We start from the raw sequence: 13,485 nt of genomic DNA on the forward strand, positions 1-13,485 counted from the left end.
GTACTCACAAATAGATTCTGCAAACCCTAGTTCAAAAGAGATGACATCCCCTGTAATTGCAGATGAGTACTTTCTTATTTGTTTTCTGCCAGAAATATATTAAATTATATTCACTGCCCCTAGCTAGTCCCTAAGCCTTTTTTTCTTACTGGCCAGAGTCCCATTCCCAGCAATCTTTTAAATTTCTCATTTTTCATGCAACTACCTTGATTATCTATGCTGTTAGTGTGCTCAGTAGCTTTTTGTTGGTAGAACGGATCCCAAGGGTATCATTCTTTTTATTACATTTCTCCTCCGTGTGGAGAGAATAGTCCTTCCTCTTTGGAGGTCAGAGAGAAATGATCTATTTACTTCCTTCTAAATGGAGGATAATTCTGTTCTTGCTTGGCACTGAAACTTTTCTATCAGACACCTTCCTGGAGACAATATTATAAAAGCCAGATTTTCAGCAGATTTGAACACTTTCTGCAGTTCCCCATTGAAATATTGAATTAGATCTGAAATTATTTCCTTCTGCACTTGTGTCATTTTAAGCGAGCTTTATGCCAGGGCCTTTGATGCCAGATTTCATCTGGGGGTGGATTCTTACACGTAGACTCTCCAAAGCCTCCTTTACAATAGACTTGCTGGCTGGCCCTGGGCTCAGCAGTGCTGCTGGCAGGCTCAGTTGAAAAGCAGGCTCGATGGGTGTGAGACCAGAAGCACAAGCTCTTGTTAAAATACAAACCTTGGAGCTCCTCTGTAATTCCTACTCCCCCCAAGCTGCATTCTGCTCCTTCCAGACCTGTGCATGAAGAGGATGAGTGCACCTCTTACAGGGAAGAGTCAATGGAATGAGGAGTGGATGGTGCTGATGGAGGCACAGGTACACATTCCTGGATGCTGCAGCTGATAAACTGGAATTCCTTGGTGGGCTGGGGATTGGGAGTGGATGAATACAGTTGCCTAAATGAGACTTTGGTTTTTAAAGTCACTTTGAAAACCCTTGTGAGTCCCTCCTTTTGCCTCCTCTGAGCCTTGGTGCTTTTCAATGGTAACCAGTTTTGACTTGTTACAATCTCACTGGAATCAGTGGAGAATTTTAATTAAATACAATAAGTGTTTAAAACAGGATCCCAATGCTTAGAATTGGGAAAAGAACTTAGGCAACTTGGTGTGGATTTCAAATGAGTTTTCATTCCAGAAATGCACACCACCTCTGAAGCTGTGGGTGTTCTGCTGATAGGTTTATAAATGGCATCAGATGACCTTGGTGACCAACCCCAGGCAATGAAGAGCTCATTTTGAACAGTGAACAATGAAGGCAATAGCTGATCCAATCAATAGTTCCTGAGCTTCCTGTGACCTAAGGCAGATTTGAATAAACTACTTATTCAAGAAATTATCTATTTTTTTTAAAAAGCCCTGAGTTTCTTTATTAAAAATTTATAGTTAATGAAAAAGTGTGAATTTTCAAGGTATGCTGTTTGCTTCTCTAATTTTTTTTCCTCGTATGAAAAGGCAAAATTCAAAAAGCTTTTACTTTTTCATCAACAAAAGACTTTTCAACTGTTATTTCCCCTATCCTGGTAGATACATGTACTTAAATTCTACGAGAAAATTTGAGAAATTCAATAGCAAATTTTTAGATCTATCCACAAAGTAAATAAATAATGTACCAAGAAATTGCAGCACATTTATCACAGGACTGTGAGGCAGGTTAATCTATAATATGAGAGATGGGTCTGTTGCCCAGTTCCAGGAAGGCCAAACCAACCATCCTTGCTTACAGGAACTGGTAAAAAGCAGGATATAAATGGTTAGGATTCATCAGGGTGATGGGACTGCAGCCTTATCTCTGCTGCATTTGTTCTGTGCCTCAAAAATTATGCTCCATGTTAATACTGCTTCCACAGGGAATAGAAACAGAATGCTATAACTAAGTAATAGCAAAAATATTTATGAACTCATTTTCTTTCCAACGTGTTGTATTAATAATGACCGTTTTTCTTTCTTTTAATATTTAAAACCCACAAGAAAGTATGAGTAGAATTTACACCTATTAAAAATGTCTTTGAGCTGTACCCAAAAATAGTTACCAGCATTACTACACTGGGTTTTTTTCTGTTGAAAAGCTACAAATCTGAAACCTAGCAAGGTAAGTTTGGAAATGTTTTATAGTGATTAGAAAGTCCTAAATAGAGACATGGTCAGAGAGAGGGGGCCATGTCCATATTTTATGTCAGTATCACAAAATCTTATTGTTTAAGTGTATCTGGTGATTACAATACTGGTCCTAATGAACAACCTAACTCTAAAATGAAAACTAGATGACCCAACGTTGTGAAAACTTTCTGTTACAGGAAATGCAAACATCTTTTTTACTTCAGAAAGAGTGCTTTTACTGCATTTTTTTTCCACAAAAAGAGTGAAAAAAATCTTCCTCTTAGGTGAGTCATTGTTATCTAATCTTTCCAGTGTGGTTTTATCACCTTGTAGCGAGAGAAACAAAACAGGAAACTTCACTTTGCAAGCATAGTCATCTCTCAAACTTCACATTTTTCCCCATATGTAGGAACTTTCTGATACTTGACAGCAAGAAGAGAGCAGCCAACAGCTCAGACTTAGGGAGACTCAGGGAGAACTAATGGATTCTGTTACGCCATAATAATTCATTATCAAATTGCAAAAATGTCCTCTTCAATGCAATATTCAAACACAGGGACTGAAATTCTCTGAAAAAAGGAATGAGGACATGACAGTAAGACCTGCTATGAAAAATGAAGGGGATATTTATAGATATTTGACACTATAGCAGAAAATGTGGGACTTTTAAAATCATTTGAGCCATAGAAAGTCAGATTTAGATATGTCAATATTAGGAAAATGCACAAAATGCATATTGTTAGCAGAATGCAGAAAATCGTAGGATCCGCAATAAAAGAGCGTGGAAAAAATCTTAATAGAAAAATGTATAAGAATGTGTAATTTGAACTGATCCATGAAGGTTGTTATGTTAACAGCTGCTATTAAGTACAGCAATGCTCAGGGCTAATTTTTATTGTTTAGTGCTGAATATTGACATTTATTGTGCATGTTTTTCTGAAGTGTTGAAGGGAACCAAACCCCTGTTGTCCAAGGTACTGAGCCAGCATGTAGAGCATTCCCAACCCCGTGGAGATGTCAATAATTACATATATTGTAACAAAGATCCTAACCCCCAAGCTGAGGTAAGGCAGGATTTATAATTACTTGGAAGTGTTTCAGAGCTAGATTTCACCTTCTGCAGTGCTGGGTTGCACCTCTGAGTGGAGAGTTTGCTCATCCACTGCTGTCATCAGCCCTGTGTGGTGAGAGGTCTTGTGGAGGCTGAAGAGCTCAGTGCTCACCAAGAGCCCACCTTGCACCTGTTTACTGGAGCATGAGACTGTGTTAGGAACATACCTAAATGTGTCACTTCAGAGGCACTGCTTGCAAACTTAACTGATAGGTGGACCAAAATAAGGAAAACTGAGCTTCCCATGGAGAAGATAACTAGGAATATACAGTGAGGACTACAGAAAGAAGACTAATTTGCAAGAACACCCTCTGCAAAAGGACGGTGGACAGCTTGGAGGGGAGATTTCTCCATCCCACATTTGATTAATAACTGCAAGGAGCAGTGTGACCTTGGTTCCTACCACAACACTTCGCAGAAGTTAGCTTCCCTCTTGTTTGAAGTACTGGATGACTTCTTTCTGCTTGTGGCTTAGGAAACCCTAGAAAATTTATAAGAGGTTGGAGTCAAAAGCACTGATTGCAAACCTAAGAGTAAATACCAATTCTGAAAGTGAGCTTCCTTTGGAAACTTGCATTTCATTGTATGACTTGTTCCACCAAATGTTGATCTCACTGTAACAGAGCTTGACTTTTGCTCTGCACGGTGGCAGAATACACTGAAACTTTTTTCTTATTGTCAGTAATTAGTGAAAGAGTAGATATGTTGAAATCCCAGTTATCAAACAGTTATACTTTAATTTAAACCAGAAAAATCAGCTCAGTTATTTGTCTGAATCTAACAGAGACAGTTGACTTCATATGTTGGATCTCAAACAATGTTACAGCAACTGAGAGAATGCATTCATGCAAACCAAGGGAGCAGTTATTGTGGTTTAATTGTCTTCAAGAGCAGCAATTATCATCTGAAATTCAAATGTGCTGCTTATGTTTTGGCCTTTTGGGGAAAGGCACGTTTTAGCAGTCACAGAAATAATTGTCTGGTTTTGATGCTGTATAAAGACTAAAGATTTTTCACTGATGATGTATTCCTGATCTTTGAATGCTGGACTTCAGCCTATAATTGTTGACTGATAATTGTTTTCAATCCCAACAGGTCAAAATGCTTATGTATATTTCAAGAGTAGCTGCCGCCAAAAAAAAAAAAAAACAACCAAAAAAAAAGGAATTGCTTTTATCTTTGAATGAGTTGGTGTATTTTGCAAAGGAAGAACATTACACAGTAACTACTCATTTAAGAAGTAATTAACCTTCTTAAGCTATTTGCATTATTAATGTGCTAGTTATCATAATGTCCTAATGTATCTGCATTTCCATTAATGTTTTCTTCACTAAACAAATAAAAGTGGATTGAGTAAAGAGATGACATTTGTTTAATTGTTCATCAGAATTCTCTTCCTCTAATCCAAAGCCCTGATAGTTTGCTAAATAGAAACCCTTAAATGGATACCATTTCATGATAGGTTTTGAAACTAATTATATCAAATGTCAGAGCGTTATTTATTTAAAAGGCTTTTCAAGATAACTGTACAAGGGGAAAGATCTGGTTTCTTCCTTTTAAAGTGCTTAAAATATTCTATTAAGTTCTTCTAATTTGTTTAGCTCTTTAACAAATACCCTCAATCAAGTTTAATTTTAGAATCCTATAAAACGTTTCCTGTAAATGTAGTTTTGTAAAACTGTTTAGTGCTACTGCTTCTTGCCTTTATGAAAAGGTCTCCTAAACCAGGATAATTCTTTGCTTGCTCTGAAAACCTTGGCATGGTTTGCACATATTGGAGAGAAGATATGTTGCCACAAAAAAACCCCAAACAAACAAACAAAACCCCCAAACACATGACCAAAGAAGTCCATGCAATTAAATAAGTTTCTCTCTAATTAAAAGACACAAGTAATTACAAAATTTCAGCTCTGTGCAAAATGTGTTTATACTTTGGTGAGGGAAGAAACTCAGTGTCTTAGGATGTATAATTGCCTTAACCTGGGTGTTCTACAGGGTTGTGGAGTACGAGGGAGAAAGAAGAGCCCATGGAGCAGGCAGACACAGCAGGGCTGCTGCATCAACATCTCAGAGTTGGGAGGTCACAGTACAGAGCAACACCCTCCATTTTCAGAAGGCTTCAAACCTATGTATGCTTTTTATACATTCCTACAAAACTCATTTATACATTCCATGTATTTATATATACATTTTATACATTCTTACAAAACTCATTTTATACAAAACTCATAGTTTTACACATTCCTCACTGGTCAGGAAAGACAAGCAAAGTGCTTATTGGAATAGACAGCTGCAGGTTTCTCTTATTTATCCCTCCTTCTTTTTTAGTTTCTGTGTCCACGACGTTGGTAGGAAACTCTTTCAGGGATAAACATGGATCCTCCTATCAAACTTCTCTGTGGCTCACAGAAGTCTCTGTAAAACTTCTTCCTCACCATCACACCCGTGTGACAGCAGCCCTCATTGACCTGCTTTATTTCACTAGAGTTTAATTTCTCCAGCAAATTAGATACTCAATTTTGACTAAAGAATTACTTGAAAAAAAAACCAGGAGAAAAAGAATTAATTCAGAATTTTAACCTTTTTTATTGATAGCCAATAATTCTTTTGCTTTGATTAGTTAAAACTAATGATTAACAACTGTTGAAAAATAAAATGTGAAGGGTATTTTCAACAACACATAAACACCTGTCCCCCAAAAATGATCTTACTACAAAGATGGGTTAGTGATACACTCACCCTCCATTGGAGACACTGCTGGAGACTTCACCCAGATCTTCTGCCATCACCTACCACTGAACTTATTATGAATCCCTAGAGCTTCCACAGGACATAAGCAAAGAGAATTCAGGTGTCTTTAATCATTCTATAAAGTCCTGCTCTGAATTTCCCCCTGGAAAAGCTCAATTAACTCTAAACCACAGAAGCATGTTTTATTATTATTATTATTTGCAGGATTTTTTCCTTTTTTTTAATGGGCTTATACCATTTCCAGAAATGCTTTTATGCATGACCAGCCTTCTCCTTGGGACAATTAATGAACCCTGGTCAGTAAGTCTGACTTCAACAAAAATCCCAACAATTTTTCAGGGTTCCATCTTTAGATCATTGGGTGACTATTACAGTTCACTCCATTTCTTATTACTGCTTTTTCCCCAGAGTCTTGTCTCTAACTGACCTTTCCCAGATGGTTCCTCCAAGATTATATACTGAAACAGGAGCAGCTTTGCTGATATATACCTGTTAATTCATCCTTTCAGAATGATACACATTATACCACACATAGTGATGAGAGCTGGATGAAATAATTTAGTTTTTTTTAATGTTTTGAGTCCTTGCTTGCTTTGAAATCTAAATACTTGTTTTATTTCTCAAATCAGTGCCTGTGAGCAGGACATTTAACATCATATTTTTCAGCACTCTGAATTTGTTCATAATCCCATATGCAACTCTGAAATGCAGCCAGAGGGGTTCCCAACTGTAGGAAACCCAACACAGAACTGAATGTGTGTCTGTGGTTTGTTTTGGGTTTTCTTATTCAGTATTTTAACACTGATGACAAGAAACAGGTCAGATAGAATCTAAATGTATCTGTCAAATTGCTCCAAGTATTTTAACTGTAGTAGGTGTATGCATTAGAATATTTCTTTTTTCAAGTTATTAATCCTTTGAGTTTTAGTTGCAATATTGCATAAAAATATAACTTTATTTTGTCATTATTCTCTATTCCTGCAACTTTTGAGCAAATGCCACTCCCCAAAAGATTTGAACTAGAGGCTGATGCTCTAGTTGTCATGTTTGAATGTTACCCTGTGAGGAAAAAGGCAGTTGATTTCTTCAATAACCTTAGCTACTCTTTACCTCTCAGCTTTAAACAGTTACCTATAGAAGAGTTGAAATCTTCAGCAAGGGAAAGATGCTTTTTCCAACTCTGTCTCACATGAATCTGCTTGTCAACTGATATTAGAAATATGCCAGTACTAAACCACTATTGAAAAGTACATGTTGAGCATGATGGCAGCAATTGTGGGTATCAGTTTTAAATCTCTGTGGCCACCAGTGAACAAATCACTTGGGAGAGCATGGTATTTGAACTCCTGCTAATTACTGCTTAACAGCTTCTGCAAAGATTGGTGATTGCTGCCCTGTTTTCCTTCTCAAACTTCTCCAGGTGCCTTTTAGTTTCACACTTTCACCTTTTTTTGGATCACACCTGAATCAAAAGTCTGCTTTGCCCTTAGGACATCTGTTCTTGTAGTAATTTTTACCTTGGCTATAACTTTGCAATTATCATCCAAAACTGCCACTAAACAATCCTGCCTAAGTTGCAAATATCAAAAAGGTATTTTAAATTATATTGCTTAATTTATAGGCAGGCCTTAGTGTCCAGGGTTAAAAATTTATCCCGGTAGCCTGAAAGGATATTAAGTTCCATTTGGTCAGTTAATGGTGCATCCTCTTTTGTAGGTTAGTATTGAGATAATGCAGAGAAATAACAGCACTTTACAACTTCCCCAGCAATTTGTGGAAGAAATCCTACTGCAGAAGAGAAAGCAATGGCTGGGCTATTCCAAAGCCTGCTGGCATCAAGGGACTGACCAAAAATCTTGCTGGGGGCTAACTCCTGTTTGTTAGAGGGCACAGAAAAATTAGGTGTTCAGCGTAAGATGGAATAAAGGATCACTTCTGCCAGATTCTGGATCCAGCCCCAAGCTCCCTGTGATGATTTGTCCACTTCTTTGCATGGCTCTGTAATTTAGATATCCACAGAGAAATGTGGAGATAGGAACTAAATCAGTGTATCTGAAACCATGTGTCTGGCCATGGCATAATTCTCCCAAACTATTGGATCTCAGGCTTGTTAGACTTCCACTGGAGAGAGCCAAATGGAAAAAGACTCACAGACTTTTTTGCCTCTCGTGATTTTGCCCTTCTTCCTTCACGTCATACTGGCAACCTGTGATGGATTTGAATTTTTTAAAATTCTTTCTCCAGTCACAACCACACCAAAAAGTGTTTGGCCCTAAATAATTGATTTTGATGGCAGTTGTCATAAGAATGAAAGGCTGGAATATTGCATTAAAAAAGAGAAGTGAAGAATTGAGAGTGGCCTGAACTTTAAATGCACACCAATATTATACATTTTCTATGAAAACTATTCAGACCCTTCCAACAACATTCATAAATCCTGACATCTCAGCTTAACTACACCATAAATGAAACTGCTACTTAACTCACCTTCTCACACAATTTCCTCCCCCTGAAATCCAATCATTTTCAGATTTATAACTAGCAAAGTATCTGTGTAACTTCTGAAATATCACAGGTATTTGCATATAACCATTCTCTCAGAACTTACTAGAACTGAGATACAAGTTCAAATTAATTTCACAATAGCTTTAGATCAACATTTTTAATTCAGAACCTTATCTTCAGAGAGTCTGTCTTTCAGAATCTCTTACAACAACAGTAGCAGGTATAATGCAACTGCTGACTACCACTGCAGAATACAACCAAAACATCTATATTTCATTATTTCTTCCATCACGTACAATACAAAATCTCTGGGATCTGAAGCAGCTGTTGCTGATGGAAAAACTGAGGTAGATTAATTTTTTAAGTAATTAAACAGGAGGAGACCCAGTCAGAACACAACATCTTTTAGTTTTACCTTACCAGGCATGAAAAGAGGAGGACTGTTTCTACACTGAAGCTTGTCATTATTCCAGCGGTATCTAAGCTATACTAGAGAGGCCCTGGAAGTTTTACTAGGAGGGACCTGATGAAATGGTGATCCTGATTCCTCAGGGGTGAGTGCAGTTGTCAGTAAAGAACTGTCTTTTACTTTCTGTGCCCCAAAGTTTTTTCTTTTTTGTGTACCTAGAGTAGAAAGGGTTATTGGAAACAGTTAATGTGTTATTTCCCACTTTTCCTCCTAATTTTGGTCTGTATTAATTCCATGTCAGTCTTCCATTCAAATAAATTTCATCAAAGGTAGTAGCAGGACAAAGAGGAAATAGAAATTTAGTTGAATCTCTAGCTATGTACATGAAGATTCAAATGAAAAACATTGCTTTAGGACCATTGCAAATGTTGTTTAGTCAAACTGAGATAAAAGATATGCGTGGTATTATCCATCAATCTAATACTATTTAATCTAATCCAGTTTAGGAATAGATGCAATACTAAGGAATGAAAAGGACATCTGCATTGATCCTGACTCTCTAGGAAGCATTGATTCAGAAAAGTATGTAATTTTCTGTCATCATACTTGGGGATAAAGGTCTGAACTGTTCTCTGTAAATCACTGCAGCTATATTACTTTATGAGATGCAATTGTTTGCTTAAAAACAGATGGTGCTCTGAGGATTCCAGAAGGTGTAATGTGAACCTAATAAATTTATTTTCTTTGTACAGGTGAACTAGGCCAGTTTATCTGAAAGGCACTCTTTGTATTCTGGAATTTGAGTTTCGTGAGCAAGAGCATCTCATATTTGCTCTGGGGTTTGTCCTGATGTACTGGCCAGTGACAGATGATTTTGGGCTTTGCTTGATAATGAGGGTAGAAAACTGTAAAATAACAGTTCCTTTTCTCTTTTTTTCTCCAGCAGGTCCATCTTTTTCAAGATTCCTACTTCATACATAGGAAGATTGGTACACTTAGCATGTTAATGTTCCAGGACTTTGAAACTACTGTATCCCTGTCCATAGCAAAAAACTTTAACCTTCTCTGCCAGCAGCTGTACCAAAGGGGAGAGGATGTAGGAAGGAAAAAGTATTCTCCAGAGTTTGAATCACTTCAGATTAATGGTTGCTTTTTTTTTTTTTTTTTTGGCCATCCTCAGAGGTTTTAATTGGTCCTCAAGGGAAAAACCCTCAACCATCTCCTCCCCAAACAACCATTTTTCTGGTCTATGAATAATGTAATGTAATTTTTAAAAAATACCCCAAAGACAAACCACAACACCTCTTTTCTTGATATCTTCTGGACATGAGCTGCATTTGGGAATATACTTTGTACTGGAATTAAAGTTGTCATCTTTGAAATATTTGCAGATCTTTCAGCATTGATGGATTGCTATGTGTTTGCATATAATGCATATGAGATTACCAGATAATGCAAAGCATTTCCAATTGTAGGCTGATGTCCCCACACCCATCCTTCACCTTTCCTGTCTTTCCTTCTGTGGAGAGTATAAATAAACAGAGTGTACAAAAAAGAATAAAAAACCCCTCAGATTTCCAGGTGATTATTTGAATGGAAGGGAATATTAACTTCTAAATCTCACTTTTAAAATTAGATTATGACATGCTAAAGCAACTTCATTTGGTAAGTCTAAGTACCTGCCATTCTTTAAGATGGCAGGGTTTGTAGTAGTGGTCATGCTTCTGTGGGAAAAAAAATGGCCAAAAGTCCCTTGTTTTTTTACAATCCAGGCAGAGTACATTTTAATAAATACAGACAATCTAAGCTACTGGTTTCCTATTTTCTTTTAGACACGAGTTTCTGATCTGTCAGTTGTTTGTGACATTCAGAAGCATCCCAGTGCCAAGAATAGCACCAATGTTCCTCAGCAATGTTTCTGTTGTTTTATTGCTCCACCATATTTTGCTTCCATATGACAAGAAATACTTTTAGGTCAGATTCAAAGCTGAGTCAGAGTGATCTTGTGCAAATTTGTATCTGATTTATAAATCAACATCTTAGGAAGTCCTGTCCAGAAAACTGCTTTGATGGACAGCATTCCATGATAAGACAGGTGGAAGCACATGCATCAGAAGATGAAAAGTAAAGAGCTAACTGCTCCTAACATCTTTCTTCTGAATGATCTCTTGCCCTCCCCATTAGACTTTCTGCACATAAGCTGCTTGCAATTATAGCAAGGTCATCTGGCAATTCTGGTTCTTATAAGATAGTGGTTTGTTACCACCTTACAAACTTCCATAATTCCCAATGGTGCATGTTTCCAGCCCTCGAGTGTGTTGGACGTGTTTCTGACATGGTGTAACACTGCTGCCCTCAGTAGCTGTGACCATCAGAACCTTTCCTTTGAAGAGCATTTCAGTACCAGCAGTGTTGAAAATCGCTCATCCTTGGCAGGGGGTGAGTGTTGTACTAACAGTGTGTCAGCAGGCACAGCTCAAACCATTCTGAACTGAGGCATGGGCTGGATGTTGGAGCCTGGAGCGTATCAGGAGTGAGGCACTTGAGAGAGGGTGGGCAAACAAACTTTCTGCTTGCGTTTGGTTTTCACCAGCTATTGGTCACACGGGTTTTTCAACTAGAAAATATTTTCTCTGCTGAACCATGACTCCTGTCCCCATGTGTTAACTATCCAAATCTAGTAAACAAATTCAACACTGAGAGGGGCAAGAAATAAATTTATATTCCTTGTATTAAAGGAATTACTTTCATCTATATTACAGCACTCACCTTTCAGCCAAACCAGGCTGCCACATAAAGGAAAGAGGTCAAGGGCTTCTCTTTCTTGGGCTACTTTTTTCCTATTCTTTTTGCTTTCTTTTGCCCTGTTGCCTCATCACAAATCAATATGAAATGAGATTGGTTTTCTGGACAGCAAGCTGCTACCTGATGAAAATAAATTGAATGAATTTGGAAAGCAGAAAATGGAGTGAAATTTCTTACATGCTGAAATAATTCAACTGTGTTAACCGTGCTATTAGACCTCTTCAAAGAAAACAGTTGAAAAAGGCACCATGGCTTTCAGAATCCATTGTGATACAGAGCAGAATACATAAAAAAAACAATATGAAAAACCCTTTTTTTCTTTGACTACATTAAACAAATGTTAGTGGTGGAACAGCAGTTACTGCATTCACCTACTACATGAAGAGAGTTGTCATATCCACGAGATAAATAAAACACCCACCCACTCAGGCTGAAACACCCAAAGGCCCACTTTTGAGCAACTGGTGACATGTGCTCTGTATGCATGACTACTCTGCAGTCAGGTTTCTTGTGCACCATAATGATGCATATTAAAGATGGATGTCATAAAAGGATTAAGGGGGTCTGTAATATGCATTGTTTTGTGCTGTATTTCCTAGCCCGAGGGATGAGTTGCTATAAACTGCTCACGATCTCCACATTTTCCAGATTAGTCAGTGAAACAAAAACAGTAATGAGAGCATCCAATATGAAACTCAGAAACATGACTGAAGGCTGTGCTGACTTGCAAAATGAATGGTGCTGGTTTGCACTGTTAGAAACTCCTGGCTCTATGGAATCTCTTTTTTTCCGGGCAATGAAGTCTTTCATTCCTGACAGAATGGCTCACACTTCCATAGCAAAAAGGTACCATCATACCACCTAGTTTCATTTCCACTCAATCACAGTCAATTTAATACTCACTAAGCCATTCTGAAAGCTTCCTTAAACATACATATTTCATCTTATTGCAAACCTATAGTATTTGTTTAAATAATTTAACTTTGGAGACAGGAAGATTTAGAAGTGACCCTCACAACTGATGTTCTTTAGAGTTGCTTGGAGCTGGTTACTGTGTAAAGCAACTGCTGTTCTGGATGTCAAGTCCCAATATCCCTAAAGATTAGTAGATGATCTGGGTCCCAAGTGCAAAATAAGCATTCAAATGTCATGTAATATTCAAAGCATCAGATATTTCAAGTATGAAAAGACATAGTTAGCTGCTTCTCTAACAAAAAGAGTTTCCTATCTTATGAGCTGAAGATGATTTAAACAATTTAGAAGTGATTTATAAATCACTTGGGGTGATTTAAACAGAACTCTCCATAGGTCTCCCACAGCTTTCTGAAATATATAAATAGTATTTTATCTATGCAGCCATTTGTAAAGAAAAACTCATTTCTTATGTTCAATAAAGAGAAATTCATTTGTTCATTATTTATAAAAGTCATTCTAATTTTACATAAAAATGAAAGTAAAATCAGAACACTATGCTGCTATTTACAATGGAATTTTTATACATCCTTTCCCTGCTAAGTCATATTTGATAGGATTTCATAGCTGTTTCACCTATACTTTCAGAATGCAGTCTGCTCAGAATAGTGAGTGACTTTCTCCTAATTCAATAAGCTGTTCAACCACAGAGCATTGACAATTGCCTTTGTGAAATCCAGTATGAATTGACTTGTGCAAGTCAATTAGAATTCAGTATTTGGTTAGAGATTCTTATGCACACAATGTCCAGACACCCTGCCAGAAAGACTGACTCAACATGGATGTG

The sequence above is a fragment of the Haemorhous mexicanus genome, chromosome 8 (genome assembly GCF_027477595.1).
Source record: "Haemorhous mexicanus isolate bHaeMex1 chromosome 8, bHaeMex1.pri, whole genome shotgun sequence".
Classification (NCBI taxonomy): domain Eukaryota; kingdom Metazoa; phylum Chordata; class Aves; order Passeriformes; family Fringillidae; genus Haemorhous; species Haemorhous mexicanus.